This window comes from Engystomops pustulosus, chromosome 4 (genome assembly GCF_040894005.1).
Source record: "Engystomops pustulosus chromosome 4, aEngPut4.maternal, whole genome shotgun sequence".
In the NCBI taxonomy this organism is placed as follows: Eukaryota; Metazoa; Chordata; class Amphibia; order Anura; family Leptodactylidae; genus Engystomops; species Engystomops pustulosus.
In genome coordinates, this window is record NC_092414.1 from 107268082 (window position 1) to 107292093 (window position 24012).

Here is a 24012-nt window from a genome sequence, read left to right on the forward strand (position 1 = left end):
TGAGCCAGGCGCCAAAGAACATGTGCACAAAATAGGGGGGGGGGGGTTTCTTGTGGGGGATGTTGTGGTGGAGTCGCAGCGTCAGGCCCCGGGGCTGGATGTGGGTTCAGATGAAATATGAGGCAAAGAAGGAAAATGCGGGGACAAGTAGTGACACGCGCTACGTCAAAAGTAAAGTATTTAGGATTTTATTAGAATTATGACAGCGCGTTTCAACATCGTAATGGCGTCTTCATCAGGTCAAAAACTGCAGGGGATCCTGCTGCTTGAGTGGCAGAATCTATGCTGCCTAAGTGTCCAAACCGTTATGAGAGTGGCCATTTTGTTACCCACACATAGTTCTGCCTGGCAGCCAATCACATCACAGCCTGCAATAGCCAATGATAGTTGCGGTCACTGCCAGGCCCCTCCCCCTCACTTCCAGGAGGAGTGGGTGCCGGGAAAGGTGAGTTTCTAGCTGGGGCACCCGGAAGTACACGGGTGCGGCTGCGACCCGCAATATGGGTTGCAGGGGCACCCGTGACAGCATACTCCCTCCTACACATTCTCAAACAATTGTGTCCTTCATTCATGGTACAAAGAGTTACAAAGATCTTAATTTTTGGTGAATTGGAATTAGAGAATTAGCTTAGCAGATCCAGTTATGCTGTTTATGTCACTTTGGGAAATACAGAAACTGTGTAGGTCAGTGGTGGCGAACCTATGGCATGGGTGCCAGAGTTGGCACTCAGAGCCCTTTCTGTGGGCACCCAGGCCTTCACCCAACACAAAGTATGTGCAACACCCTCGCCGATGCAAGGCAGAGCTGTGTTTGCGAATACGTCGCACCATGTAGCTTGCAGCCTGTGTAGGGTCTGATTAGCCTCACAGCATGTCACTACATAACACTAGATAACACAGATGAACTCTGCAGTGGTAGATCCTGCCTGGTAAGGCAGGAGTTAATTGTTTCCTGTGATGTAATATGTGTCAGCCAATCACATGTGTTACACTCTGTTTCTGTGAGCTGAGATGTAATTGGAGGAGTAGCCACCACCTGACCAGGGGGAGTAACAAAACCCCTGGACAGGAAAGTTCTAGAGGTCAGTTCTCTCTCAGAAGAGAGTGCAGTGTGAGGAGAGAGTTCACTCTCTCAGATGAGAGACTCTGAAGAGTCTGTGCAGCTAGCACACCAGATCAAGAGCAGGTGAGCCTAGCCCCTGCCTGAAGAATGGAACTAATAGCTAGTATAGTGAGGAAAGGGGTATCATCCTACCTTTAAGGGTGATACCTGAAGCAATCCAGGATAAAGCTGAAGCATCCTTCCAGGACACAGCTACCTCCCAGCCTTCCCTCTGCATCCAGGCTGGTGATCTACATCCTGTGGCTCCCTCCAACTACATCTCCAGCACTCCACCATCCTGTTAAGGCACGTTCCTGTCGGTTCCAATAAAGAACTGTAAGTTGTTTTTGTTCAACGTCTTCCTCCGTCTGGTCCCTGCTACTTCGGCTGTCACGGGCACCCTGTCCACCACACAGAGACCCATACTCTAGACACCAAAGGGTTGCCCCAGGGAGATCCGATATAGCAGCCTCTCCCTCATCATTTCTTGCCAACACCACCCTGCTGGAGACCTGCCAGGCTGTAGGACAGCCCTCCGGTTCCCCATACCAAGCACCGTGACACTAGCGTGCCTAGGCCGCAACCACCAGCCACTCAGGTACTGCGGGCCCCGGCTGACTCCAGGCCCCGAGAAAAGGCTAGGCCCCGGTGGGGGATGTTGCATATGCCAGACTGGACTCAAGGCTTTCCTGCTGCGGTCCAATACAGCCTAGGAGGTGCCATGCCCAGCGCCATTTTAAAGCAACATCCTTGGCTGCCAGGGCTACAGGAGGAACAAGAAGGTGTGGATAAAGATAGTGTTGAAGTTCCTGCTCTGGGAACCCTGATTCCTCCCTTCAGGGGACACTGGAAGGATGCTACAATCCAAATTTCTCCATCAGCTTTCTATTGTACAGGCGGTCCCCTACTTAAGAACACTCGAATTACATACGACCCCTAGTTACAAACGGACCACTGGATATTGGTAATTTACTGTACTTTAGTCCTAGGCTACAATGATCAGCTGTAACAGTTATCAGAGGTGTCTGTAATGAAGCTTTATTGTTAATCCTGATTCTTATGACAACCCAACATTTTTAAAATCCAATTGTCACAGAGATCAAAAAATTTCTGGCTGGGATTACAATGATAAAATATACAGTTCCGACTTACATACAAATTCAACTTAAGAACAAACCTACAGACCCTATCTTGTATGTAACCCGGGGACTGCCTGTATTGGTGAGCTCAGGACGCCATTATGATTGAAACCTGTAAAACAGTAGCTATCAATAAGTTACTGCTTAAAATGTCATGTTGGCACTCTGCAACATATAAGAGGATTTTGGTTGAAGTTTGGGCAATCTGTCTCGAAAAGGTTCGCCATCACTGGTGTAGGTTATTGGGGCACATTTACTAAGAACAGTGCAGTCTGTATTATGTGCAGTTTTCCTGTGTATAGTGCAGTGTGTGGCAGATTCACAATTTGTGGCGCAAGTTCTCCAGTGCCCTCTGCACTGCCCCGACTTTTTTTGGTGCACCTTCAGCAAGGGGCATGCAACACATTTTTGTCTGACTTTGCATGATAAATGTGCCACGCTGTCCGACTGAGCACTAGAGCGCCCCCGTCAGTGCAGAAATTTGTCGCATGAAGCATAGTGCAGGTGTGCCACAAAACGGTCACGTGCAACACAAATGTGGCACAGACATTTCTTAACCCCTTAACGCTCTGTACGTAGCTCTACGGCGCAGAGGTGCAGGGAATGTATGAAGAGAGCTCATGGGCTGAGTCCTCTTCATACAAGGGTGGGGGTTGTTGCATATTGCAGCAAACCCCCACCGCTAATAACCGCCGTCGGTGCTTGCATCTTTATTTCAATCATCGCTCCCCCGAATGTATTCGGGGGTGGCGATCGGTTGCCATGACAGCCTCAGGTCTTCATTTGACCCGAGGCTGAATGGCTTCTGCAGATTCGTTACAATGAGCCAGTGGCTCATTGTAATGAATACTGTGCAAAAACGCCATATTCTGCAATATACAGAAGTATTGCAGTATATGGTTGGAACAATCGGACCACCGTGGGTTAATTAAAAATTAATAAAATATTAAGAATTCAATCACCCCCCTTTCCCTAGAACTGATATAAAACATAATAAACAGTAAAAATCTCAGACACATTAGGTATCACCGCGTCCCAAAATGCCCGATCTATCAAAATATAAACAGTTATAACCGGCGGTGACCTCCGAAACGGAAAATGGCGCCCAAATGTCCGAAATGCGACTTTTACACCACTTTAGATCACATAAAAAATGGAATAAAAAGTGATCAAAATGTCGCACAGCCCTCAATATGGTAGCAATGAAAACGTTGGCTCATTTTGCAAGAAATTACATATCCCTCAGCTCTGTACACCAAAGTATGAAAAACTTATTAGCGTCAGAATATGGCAAAAAAAATTTCTTCTCTTTTGTACACATTCGTTTAATTGTATTAAAACACAATAAAACCTACCGGTATATAAATTTGGTATCATCGCGAATGTACTGAACCAAAGAATAAAGTAGAGGTGTTATTTGGAGCGCAGATTGAAAGTCGTAAAATCTGAGCCGCACAGGCGGCTTTTTTTCAATTTTTCCACATTTGGAAATTTTTTCCAGCTTCCCAGTACACGGCATGTTAAAATAAATAACATTACATGAAAGTAAAATTTGTACACGGAAAAATGAAAAAGTTATGGATTTTTGAAGGTGGAGAGCGAGAAAACCCAGCGTCCTTAAGGGGTTAAATACCTGTGCAAGTAGTTTGCACATAAAAGAATGTGACAGAAAACTAGTGCACAGCCCTTAGTAAATGTGCCCCATTGTGTTAAGCACCTTATGTAACTTTTATGTCTATAGGAGGGAGGGACAACAAAAGAGGGACAGCAATTGTTCCTTGTGTTAACATTGAAAGTTATGTAAAACAGATTCCTTTCCAATAGCATGTTTATTTTGGTATATAAATTATATAGATCTGCCAAGTGGGTGATATAAACTTTTGCAGTCACCTAAAGAGACAATTTTAACCTTCAGCTCACCACATAGTAGTGAGTAACCAGAAAAAGTGGAATGTCATTTGTTTACTGATAATAGTTTCTAAATGTTTTCAGGGAACTAATGTTTAACCCCTACGGGCCTCTTTTGGCCTTTTGGACGCGGACCCATTTTTCAAATCTGTGTTATTATAAGTGGTTATAGCTTTTGGAACGCTATGAGATATCCAGGAGATTTTGAGAATGTTTTCTCGTGACACATTGTACTTCAAATTAGTTTAAAAATTTGGATGAAATCTTTTGCGTTTACTTATGAAAAAAACAAAATTTGGCAAAAATTTTGAAATATTCTTTATTTTCAACGTTCTAAATTCTCTACTTTTGATGCAGATAGTCATAGCACCCAAATAAATTCATAACTTATATTTCCCAAATGCCTGCTTTATGTTGCCATGTTTTTTTAAGATTCCACATATTTTACTAGAATGTTATGAGGCTCAGAATTTGGGTGCCATTCTTCAAATTTTTGGGAAAATCACCAAAACCCGTATTTAGATGGACCTGCTCAAATTCTAATTGACACTGAGAGGCCTAAATAATAGCGAGACTCATAAATTACCCCATTGTGGAAACTACACCCCTCAACGTATGAAAAACCACTTTTAAGAAGTTTGTTAACGCTTTAGGTGTGTTATAGGGGTTAAAACAAAATGGAGGTGCAATCTGCAAATTGTAATATTTTTTCACAATACACTCATTTTGGGTGGAAAATTAAACATTTACAATGGATAAAATGAAAAAAGGCTCCACAAAGTTTGATACTCAATTCCTCCCGAGTACACCGATACCCCATATGTGGTGGTAACCTGCTGTATGGGCGCACGGCCGTGCATAGAAGAGAAGGATTATTTTTGCGAGAAGAGTTGCTCTTTTGAGTGGGCTTATTAATTAAAAATGATCTTTTTTCGGAACTTTTTTGCATTTTTTTTCTCCGACGTTTACCATGCGGGTCCAGTAATAATTCTGTTTTATTATACAGATTGTTACGGACGCGGCAATACCAAATATGCAGGTTTTTTTTGTGTTTTTGTGTTTTTTATACTTTATTAAATGTTTTTATGGGAAAGTGACATTTTAGGGGCTTATATTGTTATGCATTTATTTTTTATTTATTCTAATGTGTAGTGCTCAGTGTTTTTCACTTTTTTTACTTATGCATACTTGAACTTGAACCAGCGATGCTCTGCTCGCGCATGCTCAGACAGTTTGCAGTCAGACCCGCTCTGGAGCACATTCCAGTCCTCAGAGCTGCCCAGAAGTGGATCAGATCCCCCGGTAAGCGGCGCGGGGGATCCGAACCATAGCGCAAACACCCTTACACGCCGCGGTCATGCTTGACCGTGGTGTGTAAGGGGTTAACAACTGCGATCGGAGTCGGCTCCGATCGCGGGTGTTAGCGCAGGCTGTCAGCTGTGATAGACAGCTGACAGCTGCTGCTTCTGGTACCGGCTCCGTTCGTGAGCCGGTGCCAAAAGCAGGATGTTATGGCACGTCCCTGTGCGCTTAGCATGTAGCCCCGGGGACGTACTATAACGTCCTGGTGCGCCTAGGGGTTAAAATGTTTTTACTTGATTTTTCCAACGGCTATTAATATATCTTTATCAACTTGTAATTTTAATTAACACTTTTAATATCTGTTTGAGTTCAGGACGGGATAATAAATCCTAATTCTTATCTGAATCCATTTGAAATATGTCACAGTAACATAAAAATAAGAAAAATGACTTCATGTTTTATATTGTATTCAATCCATTTTCACATTTGTGACAATGTTTCATTTTTAGAGACAGTTTGCCTACACACTTCTTTGATGTGTCAAATTATTTTCACTAGTTATATTGGATTTTGGATATCTTTTGCCATCAGCTCTTTGTGTCGCTTTAAGTTTGAACAGTTTAGGCATTTTGCTCAATAAGGAAGTTTTATAATAATTAGATAAGATAATGTCTTAATTATAAAACAGCCACTAAGCCAAGAAAATGTTGAATGGCTTTAAACCATATGAAAGATAATAACGAAAAGTAATTTTAATATCGTAATATTAACAAAACTTCTTGTATCTCTCCCCACAGCGCCATCACACAGTAATCAGAGCTTGTGCAGTCAAACAAGGTGGGAAGAAATTTTTATATGAAACGTTATTCAACATCAATTGTAATTATGTATTTTCTGTGATACGTTTCTGAGCATTACTTACTTGTACTGCAATTGGACTGCAATTCTGCATAAGAAACTAATACTACAATCCCTCCAGTCTCCAATCACTGCTATGGAGCTGTAGCAGCAATGGGGGAAGTCCCTAAATACTAAATTCAGTTGTTAAGACAGTTTATCCTTTAATAACACAATGGCAAGATTCGACCCATAAAATGGTCTTAAAGCCCATCTCTTTAGACAAGCCTATCACACTCACTAATAGCATGAAATTTCAATTCTCTCTTTAGTAACCCATCCTATGTTGTTCAGCTGTCTGTTATGTGGCAAACAGCAGATAGATAGCAAGCTCCAGGCTGTTCTGCAGTCCCATTGACCTTGGACTTGGTATAAAAGATGGTGGCTGATGGCTGGTTCAGGAAGCAGCATATTTATTCATTAAATTATTTTTATTGTGATCCCTTAATGGCTGTACCATTATACGAGCTCTTATACCTCTCGAAATGCCATGTTGGCACTTCACTGTAAATACGTGGATTTTGGTTGTAGTTTGGGCACTCGGTCTCCAAAAGGTTTGTCATCACTGTCATAGAATGTAAGCTCTTGTGTCACCCCCTCATCCTCATAGACTGTAAGCTCTTGTGTCACCCCCTCATCCTCATAGACTGTAAGCTCTTGTGTCACCCCCTCATCCTCATAGACTGTAAGCTCTTGTGTCACCCCCTCATCCTCATACACTGTAAGCTCTCATTCCTATTGTTTCATATGACTATATATGTCCCCAATGAGTTGTAAAGCGCTAGGGAATATTATGGCGATGAATAAATAAAACATGATTATTATTAAGAAAAGGTATAAAGAAAAAACTGACACCTTTCATCTTCGTATTTACTGTTGTCTCTGGTTGAAAAGTGCACCAAATACTGCCACAAGAACTGCATTTGTATTTCCAGCCTAATGGTGGTAAATGCAGCCATTCATTTGTCAATATATTTTTACCAATTTATATTTTAATACTTAATCCATACTGTATTTCCAATAAAACCAATAAAACATCCATCAAAAGAATTTCTATCTTTAGCCCAGGAAAGGGAATTTTTCTCTAAAGTTTGTATATGATTTTGATGATGGTTTTAAAACCATACATAAAAGGGCTGTTTGGGATTTCAAACCTGATGTATATAGGATGTATAAATCTTTGGCAACCTCATTCAACATCATTCAAAGAACACCTTCTGTGCATATGTAATTTTGTAAGACATTGGGGGAGAGAATTTATCAAATGCTGGTTCATCATGATGTTCCCAACTTCTTAGCTCCGACTCCATCTTCTTGATAAATCTGATGGACCTGCCCTGTGTAGAATTGCGCTACAACCTGTGGCAGGAACTTGCACAGGCTATAACTTGGGCACAGTCTACTTTACCCCCACATGGCGAGGTGGTAGCATAAAGGGGGAAATAGCTCCAGTACATTCCTTGATAAATTACCCCATTGTGTCAATGAGGTCACTTACCTGAATACTTGATCTTGTAGTAAAACAATGTCAAACCAAGAACCATGAAAAACTTGAGCTAGAATTTGTTATATGTGTGAATTAATGTTGCGATGAGTTTTATAGTAAACTTGAGGTGTATTATAACATGGAATAGCCCCACTTGGGTATGAGCAGCCTCCTGAGTGGCCTGTGGAATATGGCTAAATAAGGAGACAGCGACCATGTAGTTTAATGCAAAGACCAGGGTCAAACAAATAAGCAACATACCAGGTCGAGCAACTATTGCAAGAGGAGGCCACGGCCAGGTGCAATGATGATGGATGCCTTTTTGTTTGTGGGAAACTGTTCATATGACATTATATTTCAAGTATTTTGTGCTTTGTGTAAAAGCATGCACATTTTGTTTAATGTGGTGTAATGATAAAACTATTAATTGAATGATATTCAATGTGTATTCTAACCAATAATATTGGTTATATTATTCTAATACTATTATTATGATATGTTTGAGAAAGGCACATTAATCAAGGTGTACATTTACACTGAATAATAAATAGCAAGTGCACTTCTATGGATTCTATGGGGGATATTTATGGTCATATGATAAAAGTCCCATCCCACTGGTGCTGCCGGATATATCAGAGGATACATAGAGGCACTAGTGAACAGCATCTACCACAGTCAATATCATCCTGATTGTTTAAAGTAGAGTTGCTTTACAGTTTTTTGGTATTGTGATAACTTATGTTTTAGTTAACTGACTTGCACTATGTATGTCCTTCACTACATGTGACAATTGTTTTCTGCCTACATTCCTCATTCACAAAGTGTAAAAAGTCTGTTATACATATTTTGTTGTTATCTTAGAAAACTGTTAAAAAACAATGAAAAAGAGATATGAAAAGAAAAAAAATGTATCCTACAATATAATTTCATCATATAACTTACATTGTGATCATCCTAATTTCGACAGTTTCTTAATTCAAGTAGCTGTTCATAAACATGTTATCACAGACCGTGGTGTCAAAGTGGCTTCAGATGGAGGGAACTCTCTGCAGTAACTATTGTGGGGTGCTGAAGGCATCACACAGCAGCCGGAGGTCCATTAAAAGACCCCTGGTTGGCTTGTGGCTGGTTTCTATTACACTGTGCTAGAGGCTGTCAGTAAATTGTAAATCACACTGCACTACATTATTACATTTTAATGCAGTTTGCTTGCTGCCTGACATATCCCACCATGTGACAGATGCCATTGTACCAAGGTAGTAATATGTCATTTACTTTATCTTTTAGTGGTTATAATGTTATGGCTGAACAATGAGGATGTCAGTTAAAATAAATAGACACAAAATTAATATAGTATTAATGCGATGAATAAATATGTTAATCGCTAATAAATTGTTCTTGTGGCTACATGACCTGCGTTAATTTGATCTTTTTGACTGCAATGTAATATTGATGTAGTTTAATATAGCTGAAGAATTATAGTGGTGAGGCAAGTTCACAATAAATGGAAACAATGAAGCTTTTTCTAAAATATTGGTTTCCAGCCAAGAGTCAGTGGGAGAATACAAACCATCTGTCAGTTGGTTCTTGGCATGGTCATCTAATTAAAAAGTCAGTGGGTTCCCTTTTGAGGTAAGCAGCACCAAATATACACTGATTAAAGCATATACTACATTTCTAGACTTATAAAATATGAACAGGGGCTACTGTACAGTCCAATGCTTTATTAGAACTTTCAGTTTTCTTGTAGGGCAAGTTGCTAAGGTAGCCTACATATAAGACAATGTAACATCACTTCATTGAAATTGCTTGAAATCATTTATTGTTTTGATAAAAATCTGCCATCAAAATCCAGCATGGCCTGCTTCCTTCTAAAATTAACTTTTTAAATTACCGTATATATAAAAAATTTGCTGAAAAACCATACCTTGGCCAATACTCAAGTCAAGAAAAAAACCCAGCAGGTCCTCTTCCATACATCGTGGCCTCGGCATCGGCTCCGTGTCCTCACGCTGTTCTCAGGGATTGTGACCTCAGCCGCATGCTGACATACTAATGTGTGTGCACGGCTGACGTCATGGTATCTGCGACACAGAGACAATGTCTGAGCCACGATATATAGAAGAGCACCTGCCATGGTGCATCGAAAGGTGAGTAAACATTTAGTTTTTTTCCTACAGGCATTATATTGGGGGCAAGCTGGCAGGCTATATACTACAGGGGCTGGCAGATTACATACTACAGGGCCTGGCAGGCTGTATAATACAGAGGACTGGCAGACTGTATACTAAACGGGGCTGGAAGGCTATATACTGCAGAAGCTGGCAGGCTGTATACTACAGGGGGCTGGCAGGCTATATGCTACAGGGGGCTGGAAGGCTATATACTAGAGGGGGCTGGCAGGCTATATACTACAAGGGCAGGCAGGCTGTATATTACAGGGGCTGGCAGCCTACATACTACAGAGGGCTATCAGGCTACATACTACAGAGGGCTGGCAGGCTGTATACTACAGGGGGCTGGCAGGCTGGCTATATACTACAGGGGCTGGCGGGCTACATACTACAGGGGTTGGCAGGCTATATACTACAGGGGCTGGCAGGCTATATACTACAGGGGCTGGCAGGCTATATACTACAGGAGGCTGGAAGGCTATATGCTACAGGGGGCTGACAGGCTATATACTACAGGGGGCTGGCAGGCTATATTCTACAGGGGACTTCACAGCCTGTTGCAATATGAAAGTAGCACTTCCCCCTCGCACTGTGTACTGAAACTTCCAATGCTGCAGTGAGATTACAGCAGGAAGAGGGGAGTGCTAGTAGACCAGTTGATTTTAGAAGGAAGGAGGTCTGGATAACAGATATAAGAAGATTACCGCAGTCATGGTGCCTGGATCTATGAGTAAGTGTCCATGATTTATCATGCTTGATTTTGATGGTAGTTTCACTTTAACCCTTTCAGGACCTGGCCCTTTTTTGTTTTTTCATTTTCATTTTTTACTCCCCATGATCAAAAATCCATAACTTTTTTATTTTTCCATGTACAGAGCTGTGTGACAGCTTATTTTCTGCGTAACAAATTGCACTTCATAGAGATGGTATTGAATATTCCATGCCGTGTACTAGGAAGCGGGAAAAAAATTCCAAATGCAGTGAAATTGGTAAAAAAACGCATTTGTGCCGTCTTCTTGTGGGCTTGGATGTTACGGATTTCACTGTGCGCCCCAGATTACATGTCTACTTTATTCTTTGGGTCGGTACGATTACGGGGATACCAAATTTGTATAGGTTTTATAATGTTTTCATACATTTAAAAAAATTAAAACCTCCTGTACAAAAAATTTTTTTGGGATTTTGCCATCTTCTGGCGCTAATAACTTTTTTATACTTTGGTGTACTGAGCTGTGAGTGGTGTCGTTTTTTGCGGATTTTGATGACGTTTACAATGTTATCAATTTTAGGACTGTACGACCTTGTGATCACTTTTTATAGAATTTTTAAATTTTTTTAAATGACAAAAAAAGTGCCATTTTCGAATTTGGGCGCGATTTTCCGTTACGGGATTAAACACAGTGAAAAACCGTTATCATATTTTGATAGATCGGGCATTTTCGGACGCGGCGATACCTAATGTGTTTATGATTTTTACTGTTTATTTATATTTATATCAGTTCTAGGGAAAGGGGGGTGATTTGAGTTTTTAGGGTTTTTTATTATAATTTTTTTTCTTTTAACTTTTTTTTATTTTTATTTTTAGTACTTTTCAGACTCCCTAGGGTACTTTAACCCTAGGGGGTCTGCACGATCCTATCATATACTGCCATACTACAGTATGGCAGTATATGGGGATTTTACTCCTCATACATTACAATGTGCTGATAGCACATTGTAATGCATGGGTTAACCAGAAGTAGCCTCGGGTCTTCGCGAGACCCGAGGTTACCATGGCGACGGATCGCCGCTCCCCGATGACGTCACGGGGAGCGGCGATCCTCGAAAAGATGGCGGCGCCCACGCGCCGCCATGCTTTTGAAGCCGCCGGCAGCATTGCCGGCGGCGATCGAGGTGAAAACACCCGCGATCGGTGCTAGCACCGATCGCGGGTGTTACCGGTAAGCCTTTGCTGCAATATGCAGCAAAGACTTACCGGCTATGGAGAGGGCTCAGCGCGTGAGCCCTCTCCATGCACCCGCGGCCGACCCGTGACGTGCTATTACGTCACGGGTCGTGAAAGGGTTAACCCCTTTCCGCATAGCACTGGAACAGTATGTACAGTGCAGTTGGAACTGAATCCCGTAAACCACCACACTTTAAATGTTATATATATTTAAATTTATGCTTCTGACACCAGGTATCAAGTGATACATTCAATGCAGTGGCTTGTACTTGAACAAGCCATCAGAGCATCACTTGTTCAAGTCCAAGTATGTAAGAAAGATTAAAGAAAGTTAAAAAACAGTTTTTATAAAAAAAAAAATATATATAAATAAATCTGTACAATAAATTTGAAACATTATTGGACCTGTACAGTGAATTTCATAAAAAAAAACAAAAAAAACAATAAACTTGCTGAAAAATAATATTTCAGCAATACCCTTCCCAAAAATGTTCTAAAAAGTGATCAAAAAAGGTAAGTGCCCTAAAATGATACAATGCTTTTAACCAATAAGCCTTCAAACATTGCTGTCAACATAAAACTAACTGACTTTAACAGAAAACTACTGAAAGTATGCTAAAACCAATGTAGAAGATGTACAATGCCAATGGACTCAGACACAAATATAAGCCAAAGTACCTAATTTTACCACTAAAAAAACTGGGAAAAACCATAGACTCAAGTATAAGCCTAGGGTGGTTAAAACATTAGTCACAGCCTCCACCCAGAATATAGTCAGCCAGCCCCTTCCACGCCCCCAGTATATAGCCAGCCTCAGTATGTAGCAAGCCCAGCCATGCTCCAATATATAGCCAGACAGCCCCCAGTATATTTCCTGCCAGCTCTAGTATATAGCCAGCAAACCTATAGTATATAGCCAAGCCATAGTATATTGGCAGCTAGCCCATAGAATAAAGCCAGCCAACCAACAGTATATAGCCAGCCAGCCCCATAGTATAAGGCCATCATAAAGTATATAACCAGCCAGCCCATGGTATATAGCCAGACCATAGTAAATAGCTAGCCAGCCTATAGTATATAGGCAGCTCATAGTATATAGCCAGACAGCCCATAGTATATAGCCAGCCCCTATAGTATATAGCCAGCCCAAAGCATATCCCCAGCCAGCCGCCAAGTATATGGCCACCCAGCCACATAGTATATGGCCAGCCCCATAGTATATGGCCAGCCAGCACATAGTATATAGCCAGGGTGGCTAATGGGATGGCTGATTGAACCTTAGTAAGGTGGGAAGGACTACAACTTGCAACTAAACATAAGTGCCAAGTGTATATACTAGATGTTTTAGTAGAGCAGGACCTTCTATGCTTTTAACACACCATTTAAAGGCCTATGTACATAACTATAATCCATGGCCCTTTCACAAACTATCTTGCACCATGTGGTGTCCTTAACTAGCAACATGTGTTCAATAAATCCTCATTTCATGTCCATACTGGCTTGATGCAAGCTAAATGACTGAAAGATTTATTTATAAAATGAGGCAAAAGTCTGCTGTTGCACTAGCATGACATGTCGGACATGTGAATGCACTAGAAGACATCAAATGTAGCATATGCCAGTTTTATAGTGTACATTAAGATGATTACTATTAGTTCAGCCTTTCTCAACAGTTCTCTTGGTTATTCACTACAAGTATTTTTATGCCAGCACTAAGTGGGCACAACTGCATCTCTAGACCCCCTGTAGCTGGTCATGGTGTATTTTGAATCTGCTCTTTCTTTGTAAAACTATTCTGGTTTTGTTCGGTTATAGAAGCCTAAACTTTATTTTCCCCATCTATTTGCAATAGACTGTGTCTGGTATTTTTAGCACATTTGCTTTTAGCACTCTCAGTGTAGTAGATGACATTTTATGGAGCTAGCAGTGACTAGCATTGTAAATATGCATAACGCTATTCATGTTATTCCAGCTGAGGCTTTTACAAAGTTCATAATTGAGGTGAAATTCAGAAGGAACAATGGGCACAAGGTAAACAGTAAAAAGGCAGCAGACATTTCTCTCCAGGAGAGCTCATAACAATACTTTTAGCACAATGGAAGGTGCATGAATGCAGCAGCCGCAATAGGCAGTATAAACAGTGACATCAGGGATATGAAGTGCACCCATGGATTAGTGTGGGCAAGAATACTGTAGGTTAATGAACAGATTGTTTTATATGATTGCTTAAAAATCTAGTTTAACCCTTGCTATACTTCTCCCACAATTAGTCAAATATTATCTAGCTACTATTAACAAATTTCCAGTGTTTGCTTAAAATGGTATTCCCATTACAGAAAATTAATGTTATTATTTGTATCATTAGACATTGACCAACTTTCAAAAATACTTTCTGAATCAATTCCTCACGGTTTTCTAGATTTCCGCTTGCTGTCTATCTATAGGTAGCTTTGTTGATTACTTCAAGTGGGTAGAAATCTGACCATGGTCACACAGTTGCACGGCTTGTTATATAACACAGCTCTGATTACTCTCCCTTTGATATAACGACCTGCGCACCTGTGTGACCATGGTCAGATTTCTGTTCACTGGAAGTAAACATAGAAGGTTTCTATAGAAGTACAGCAAGCAGAGATCTAGAAAACCATGAGGAATGGATACGGAAAGTATATTGGGAAATTATATACCATATATACTCGAGTATAAGCCTAGTTTTTCAGCACAAAAAATGTGCTGAAACCCCAAACTCGGCTTATACTCGGGTAAAAACATATAGGTTTTTCTGGTAAAATTAGGGGCTTTGGCTTATACTTGGGTCCACTTATACTCGAGTATATATGGTAACCTTTTTATCATAAAAACAATAACATTACTTTGCTGAAATGGGAATACCCCTTTAACTGGACAACCTGCAAGAAGTGATTATTTCTGCTAATGGAAACATGGCACATAAATTAGGAAATATTTTTATTTGCAGAGAATCAATTGATGTAACTTCCTAGTAGATGAATGGTTATTAACAAAGGGTTAAGTGTTTTCATTTATCTGTATCTACCTACCTACTTTTGTGTTTTACCTGAACTATGTATATGTATACACTACACAGTTACAGTATATAACAGAACTTTTTGGGGTTTTTTTGTTTTAATCTCTAAGAGATTTCTGACCAGATTACAATTAAAGTTTAAAAAGTTATTTTAATCTAATGTAATATCACTTAATTGACATTATATCTTAACAGTTTTCTCTGAAATTTTGAATATGTAACATAATTTGCAATCCTTAACGGGGTTGTCCAGAGAGGGAGAGACTTAGGGCTAATAATTTTTTATTTTGGTGGGATTTATTTGTGGCTATAACCTTCTACTTTAGACCCCTTGGAACCATCATGGTGATGATTCATACTATAGGATCATTTAAATAACATCACCTCCTTAAAATATAATGATCCATATATATCCATATGTAATGAACCTATATTGGGGTGGGGGTGCTGACCCATTCATGGGAGGAAATTCCCTGTACGGGTCAGCACCCTCCCCAATAAGGTTGATAAAAAGTAACATTTATTTTACTACTTAATATAAACTAGATTCTAAATATGTTAAGGACAAGACACTTAAAAACACATGTGATTCACCCTTTGGGGGGGATTTATAAATGCACTTGTGCCACAATTCTGGTAGTTTTGCGCCAAAAACACTGTCTAAAATGCCTTGCACCACACATATCAAAGCTTTTAGACCTTTTTTTGGCACTTTCCTGGCTTGTCTGATTAAGGGGGTGTGGCCTCCGGGAGACGGGCATGGCTTTGCGAGAAAGGAGTGTGGCTTGTGTTAAATCGTTTGTGTGCTCAAAATTCGGGCGCACAGTTTAGACCAACTAAAAGTAGGTCTAAAGTAGGGACCAACAGTCTTATACTACACCAGAATTCAACAGCAAGGTGATAAATATGGCGCAGCAAAAGACTAGAGATTTCCAGCTAGAGACTGGCAGAACCTGAGACACATTGTTATATCTTCCCCTATGGAGCAGATTTACTTACCCGGTCCATTCGCGATCCAGCGGCGCGTTCTCCAACGCTGATTCGGGTTCTGCCAGGATTTACTAAGGTCGTGCGCCCGATGTCCACTAGGTGTCGCTGCTGCGCTGAAGTTCACCGAGGTTCGCTGGAAGGCACCTCCTTCGTTCCGGTGTATGTGAGTGCTATTTTTGCGACACAATTTTTTAAAAAAATTCCACAGTTTTTCCGAATCCGTCACGTTTTCCCATGGCCACGCCCCAGATTTCTGTTGCGTGAAAGCCGGCGCTGATGCGCCACAATCCAATCGCGAGCGCGGCGTTCGGACCCTTAGTAAATGAGCCCCTATGTGTTTTACCTTGCCAAGTGTACTTCCAAAGAAACCTATTTATGAGTTAAAATAACCCCTATACATTTTACATGTATAGGAGTTTAGATGGAAGTTGGCTCATACTAGCTAAGGAAGGTGGTGTTGTGAGGAAATACATAAAGCAATTTATACTGTTTTCAACCATTGTACTTCATATGCCATTACTACTGCTGATTTCCTTCCCTCAGTTGTGTTAAGAGACGCAGTTGTGTTAATTCTGGAGGACGCATTGCTAATTGTAATTTAAATAATAAGCTATATATGTAAATAATAAGCTAATGTAAATTGAAGCTGTAAAAATATATTTTTGGGGTACAACCAGAAAAAGGCAATTCTGCCTTTTTTGCAGGGTTTGTTCCTAGGTTTGTGTGAGGTAAAAAATAATTTTGATTACAAAGATTCTAATATTCAAATAGTTTTCTTAGTTTCTTATATTAAAAAATTTCTAAATTTTCACACCCACATTTATTTATTTTCCATCAGAAAATCTATGCAGGAATTTTTATTTTACATGATAAGCTATAGTTTTTATTAATGTAAAGGAATTTTACAGAACTTTCAATTTAATCTTTTGGGGAGGACAAGGCAACAAGTTTTTTTCCGTGTTCATTATACATGATAAATATATTATTTAAAAACTAATGTTTAACTAGCATTGGTTGCTTTAGTTTGCAGGGTTGTAGTAAACTAGAAACCTGTACTGTAATGGGCTGGAACATATTTGGACTCCAACTACTGTTGGGATTGAGTATGGAAGCCTCCTGGTAATTGCTTCAAACTTACATGCTGTGGAGTGAAACACTTGGTGTGATGATGCATTCTTTGTTTCAATGGATTTTTATTAGAGAATTTGGCAAGTAGAGAAAATCGCCGAAAGCACAATACAGCATGAATCCCTGCACAGGGGTACAATGATAACAGAATTTACATCAAAATACTAAACAAACCTATAATTATAACGAGTGGAGGTGAGGGTTGTACCCATCTCCCATCACCTGGGGTATGAAAACATCCGTAACATAACAGCATTCAATGCAATCATTACGTTGTATGAGGTGAAAAGGATCAAAAATAGTAGAGATGAACAAGAAATGACAAAAGAAAAGGGATAGACATGAAAAGCATAAGGAGGAGAGAAGGGATCATGGTTAATTTAGTGTCCAGCTGAGATTTGCTTACACGTTCATATAATTCCAGCCCATATAAGGTATTCAGTATGTAATATTTAAGAGACTAGGGAGCCAGGATAGCAGCCTGATTAGATAGGTGTCGGGAATCAATCCATGGTTTCCATGTTTTTAGAAAGATATACATTTTGTCATGTCTTATCGCTGAGATTTTTTCAAAGGTCATCATCATCTTAGTGACCCTGGAGCAGTAATTTCCAATTGGCCACAAAATGAATTCTAGCAGCCTTGCAAATAAATTTTGGCTATTTATGTGCTTGATTCTTAAGCTTTGAGAGTTTGTGGGCTAGTAGTAGTCAGTCCTATTGTGGTTTGAATCACCGTAGAGATCAGGAAAGCAATATTTTTCAAGAAAGTCTGGATTCTAGGGCATGTCCACCAAATATGTAATTTTGATCCCACTTTGTCACACCTTCTAAAACAGAGAGGCGAAGTGGTTGGAAAAAATATATGTATTCAAGAGGACACCAAATGCGCCCTATGCATGATTTTAATAGATGTCTCAGCCAGGGTCACCTGATGACTGCTCCTCACCCCCATTTTGCAGCAGTGCCACCACCTCTCCAAGGTCATTTGCATTCCAAAATCTCACTCCCACTGTAACATATGTTTAGATGGATTGTTGAAAAGTAGGGAGATAATTTCTCAAGACATAGCATTGTTTTTACATGTTTACATGTTTGGGAGATTGAGGCAAGTCATACTTATTAATGAAATTAGCGAATGTAATAATCTTATCCCCATCCAGAAAATTCTGCAACTAGGTCAATCCTCTTGTTTAACACTATGGGAATGAATGGCTGGGAACCGAGGGTGTAAAGTCCTTATGTGGGATAATATGTAGGAGCTTGGAGGGGTAATTGGCAAGTGAGTAGGTGAAGCGGAGACAGCACCAAAGTTTCAGGGGATAAAAAGTACGGTATGTGCTGCTGGGCACACAGGTAGGGGGGAAAGGGGCCCATGTCCCAGAATGCAGAAGGTAGTGTAGAGGTTCTAAGGTGGGCAAATTCCAAGGTAATCCATGGGGGGTGGGGCAGCAGGGCCAGCGTTTAAGGTGGTCAGCTGTGCTAACTTTATCAGCGAGGGACTGACATACCACCCACCCTTTTGTGGTAATGCATGATACTGGTTTAAATCCTAGGACGGTTACCTACTCATAGAAAGAGGAAAACATCTCTCTGGAATGACACATTGTACTTCAAATTAGTATAAATAAATAAAATAAATAAATAAAAATTTGGATATCTTTTGTGTTTAGTTATGAAAATAACTAAATTTGGCAAAAATTGCGAAAAATTCTACTTTTGATGCAGATAGTCATAGCACCCAAATAAATTGATAACTTACATTTCCCAAATGTCTGCTTTATGTTGCCATGGTTTTTAAGATAACACATATTTTACTAGAATGTTATGAGGCTCAGAATTTAGGTACCATTTTTCAAATTTTTGGGAAAATCACCAAAACCCGTATTTAGATGGACCTGCTCAACTTCTAATTGACACTGAGAGGCCTAAATAATAGCTAGACGTTTAAACAAAATGGAGGTGCAGTCTACAAATTGTAATATTTTTTCACAATACATTCATTTTGGGAGGAAAATTAAACATTTGTAATGGATTAAATGAAAAAGGCTCCACAAAGTTTGATATCTCCCAATATCTCCCCAGTACACCGATACTCTATATGTGGTGGTATCCTGCTGTATGGGCGCCATCCAGAGCAGATTTACATTGTCAAATTGTACAGGCTATTATTTTTTTTCTATAGGGGCTTATTTTTTTTGCGACACGATATGTACTTTTCTGGTACGTAATTTTGGGGCATCTATAGCTAATTGGTGAGATTTATTAAATGAAAATCGTCAATTTTTAGGAAGATTTTTAGTGTTTTTTTTTGGCTGTTTACCATACCATAAAAAAAGTATGTTATTTTTATTCTATGGGTCGCCACGATTGCAAAAATACCTCATTTATATAGATTTTAAATTTTTTTCCCATTTTTACGGAAAATAAAAAGTAATTTGGCGAAAATGTTGTTCATTTTAGCATCACCGTCTTTCATATGCACAACTTTTTATTTTTTACCTTACAAATCTGGTTAAGGACTTATTTTTTGCAAGAAGAATTGTTCCTTTTAGTGTTCTTATTTTAGAGTGCATAACATTTTTAATCACTTTTTAGAGCATTTTTTATAGGGTATTAATTAAAAATTATCCTTTTTTTGGAGCATTTTTTTTACGGGGTTCACTTATAAGGATTCTGTTTTATTATGCAGATTGTTACGGATGCAGCGATACCAAATATGTGGGGGTTTTGCGTATTTTATTCAATTTTACTGAATATACTAATTTGGAGAAAATCTTGTACATTTTAGCATCACCATCTTTTCATATGCATAACGTTTTTATTTTTTGGCTGACAAATCTGGGTAGGGGCTTCTTTTTTGTGAAAAGAGTTGTTCTTTTTAGTGGGCTTATTTTAGAGTGCAGAATTTTTATCACTTTTTAGAGCATTATTTTTAAAGGTATTACCGTATATACTCGTGTATAAGCCGAGTTTTTCAGCACAAAAAATGTGCTGAAAAACGTCCCCTCGGCTTATACACGAGTCTATTGTGGAAAAAAAATTACCCAGTTAAAAAAAATAAACTCAAATACTCACCCTCCGATGTCAGCGCGGCTCCCCGATGTCGGCGCGGCTTACCGATGTCCCCGAGTCAGCGCGCCCGTCTTCTTTCTTCTCCGCAGCTCCTCTTCTCTCTTCTTTCTTCCGGCATGGACACGGCCATGTATTCTTCATGGCCGCGCATACTATGACGTCAGCAGCGGCCGCGTCATAGTATGCGCATGCTAGAAGAAAACATGGCCGCGTGCATGGCGGAAGAAAGAAGAGGAGCCGCGGAGAAGAAAGAAGACGGGGTGCGCTGACATCGGGGACATCGGTAAGCCGTGCCGACATCGGGGAGCCGCGCTGACATCGGAGGGTGAGTATTTAAGTTTATTTTTTTAAGGTCCGTGGGGGCAGGCTGCTGTATACTACTAGGGGCTTGCTGTATACTACTAGGGGCTTGCTGTATACTACTAGGGGCTGCTTTATACTACTAGGGGCTTGCTGTATACTACTAGAGGCTGCTGTATACTACTAGGGGCTTGCTGTATACTACTAGGGGCTTGCTGTATACTACTGGGGGCAAGCTGTATACTACTAGGGGCTTGCTGTATACTACTAGGGGCTTGCTTTATACTACTAGGGACTGCTGCATACTACTGGTGGCTGATGTATAGTACTAGGGGCTTGCTGTATACTGCTAGGGGCTGCTAAATACTACATGGGGGCTGGCAGGCTGTATTCTTCTGGGGGCTGGCAGGCTGTATACTACTGGGGGCTGGCAGGCTGTATACTACTGGGGGCTGGCAGGCTGTATACTATTGGGGGGGTTGACCAATGCATTTCCCACCCTCGGCTTATACTCGAGTCAGTAGTTTTTCCCAGTTTTTGGTGGTAAAATTAGGGGTCTCGGCTTATACTCGGGTCGGCTTATACTTGAGTATATATGGTAATTAAACATTATCTTTTTTCAGAACGTTTTTTGCATTTCCTTCTCCGGTATTTACCGTACGGGTCCAGTAATGATTCTGTTTTATTATACAGATTGTTATGGACACGGTAATACCAAATATTTGGGGTTTTTTTTGTTTTTTTGTGTTTTTTATACTTTAATAAGTGTTTTTATGGGAAAGTGACATTTTTGGGGCTTATATTTTTAAGTATTTTTAAAAAATTTTTCTAATGTGTAAACTTTTGTGTTTTTACATTTTTTTCACTTTTCCATACTTGAACTTGAACCAGCGATGCTCTGATAGCAACTGTTCAATTCCCAGGCTCATTAGCATAATTGTAAATGTTTATTTTAGAAGGAAGGAAGCTATAGATAACAAATATAACAAGATTACCACAGTGCCTGGATCTATGATTCAGTGGCCCTGGTGAATCTTGCTACTTTTTGATGGAAGATTTTCTTGAACAACCTGTGTGAATTGCACAAACTATTAGCCGTCTACCTACCTAGCATTTCTAATTAACTTTTTCATCCTCATGATAGTACTCAAAGGGGTTTTCCCACGAATGAAAGTTAGGCCCTTTCCATGGGATAAGACTTAACTTGATAATCAGTGGGGATCTCAGTGCTCTGACCCCTACAGATCACGAAAACAAGGGGTCCGTCAGACCTCTCGTCCCTCTGTCAGACTAATGGAGTGGTGCTCGGCAATTTCTGTCAGCTCCAAAGAGATTTATGGAGCAGAACAGTCATGCATGGCCGCCTGCTCCTTAAGTGTGACAGAGCGACGAGGGTTCTGACAGAGATATGTCTGGGATCTGGGAATTTAGATTTATTGTTAAATATTGATATATGCCCTTCCAATAACTTCTGACAACTCCAAACCATGTGTCTACCTATTCCTCCTCACATCCTTTTACACACAGATTCTGTATAGTAAAAGGATGTACTGTTCCAAATGTACAGTATGTCAGATGATATACACTATACTTCTCTCGATATATAGAAAGTTTAATAGGCTATGGAGTTTTTAGATTATTGAAGGTCATGGGCATATACATCCCTAGTCATTTCACTGACAACTAGTATTTCATAAAATATAAAATGTTTTTAGCATCAGGATAAAATCCTTAAAACCCCCCACAAAATCTCATAGTGGACCGCATTGGAGGGTACAAATTTCAAATTGGAAGAGGCAAATTGATTAATGATACTTTTTTCCAAATAGTGAAGCTAACATCAGCTGCCCATTTGACTAAACTTTGGACAAGTTTTTTTACAAAAGTTAGAGGGACCACTATACCAACAGGATCCTTATACTCTCTAATGTTAAATCCAGCAGAACTAAATAAAAAAGAAATACAATATTGTGTAAAATAATTTATAATTAATAAATAATTTAATAGTTTGTACTGTTATGTGAACTATAAAATCACAAATTGCAGTCAATACAAAAAAAATCTTAACATCATTTAAAATATATCTAGTACATAACATTGCTAGAAATTGTCCATAGAAGAAATAGACATGAATTTAATTGATATGAGCTGCTTTAAACCAGTATCCTGAATATCCCCAAAAAATAAGTAAACATACAATTTCCTCAAACAAACTGAATTTCGCATACAGGCAGTCCCGGTGGTTGCGCACAAGATAGGTTCTGTAGGTTTGCTCTTAAGTTGAATTTGTATGTAATTCGGAACTGTATATTTTACAACTATAGCCCCAGCAAAAAAATGTTTTGGTCTCTGTGACAATTGGATTTAAAAAATGTTGGGTTGTCATCAGAACCAGGATTAACAATAAAGCTTCATTACAGACACCTGTGATAACTGTTATAGCTGATCATTGTAGGCTAAGACTAAAGAACAGCAAATTACCAATATCCAGAGTTCCATTTGTAACTAGGGGTCGTATGTATGTTGGGTGTTCTTAAGTAGGGGACCACCTGTATTAGCTAATACTTAATAATAGCAATAACAAAAACAAGCTTAATTGCAGATTCCATACAGATGATCATTGTAGCCTGGGGCTAAAGTTCAGTGCATTAGCATCGTCCAGAGAACTTCACCAGAAGTGACAGCAGTCTGTCTTTAACTAGGTGTCTGTAAATCAGGTGTCTTTAAATCGGGGACTGCCTATATTAAGATCTAATAACTCATTTTCTTCCTGTGTTCCCACCATGAACATTATATTCATACACCAATAATATAGCTGGATGTACCAAAAATCTAAATGTTCCCAACAAACCCCAATATTTCTCTTGTATAGAAAAAAGTTATTAATGCCTCATTTATAAAGTTATTCAAATCTGCCACAATAACTTTACATTTGATTCCTGCCTGTACACATCACAGACAAAAGAAATCACATGTTTTTTACTATAATTAAATCATAGGTACTTAGAGTATGTAATCAACATAGCGTAGAAAAGTTCACTATGTGAATGTAAAGTATACTCTATACTAATACATACACAAGTATTCAGCCATTCTTGCACAAAGATATACTTTATGATAAAGGATTGTACATAGATTATTTTTATTGCATAATGTCATAATGGCCTCCAGTTCTGCTTCTTCTGTAGACATTACCACCCACGTTTTTGAAGAATCATTGTTTGTGGATGCAAGAGGCGTTTGCGGATATTAACTTTTTCACATTTCTAAATATTAAATTTTAAATACTATTATTATTTCTTACTCTTGTCTTGAATGCTTTGAAACACAACATTTCTATTTACACTACATTTTACATGATTTATGATAAAATACCATACAATATTTCTTTATGTACATATATATACATTGTAAATTATATTTTCTTTTTGAAGTAAAACACTTTTTAAATATACTTGAAGAAGTTGAAATATAGCTCAACAAGTTGCCCGCTGTCCAAACTTCTAAGATACAGTGGGAGA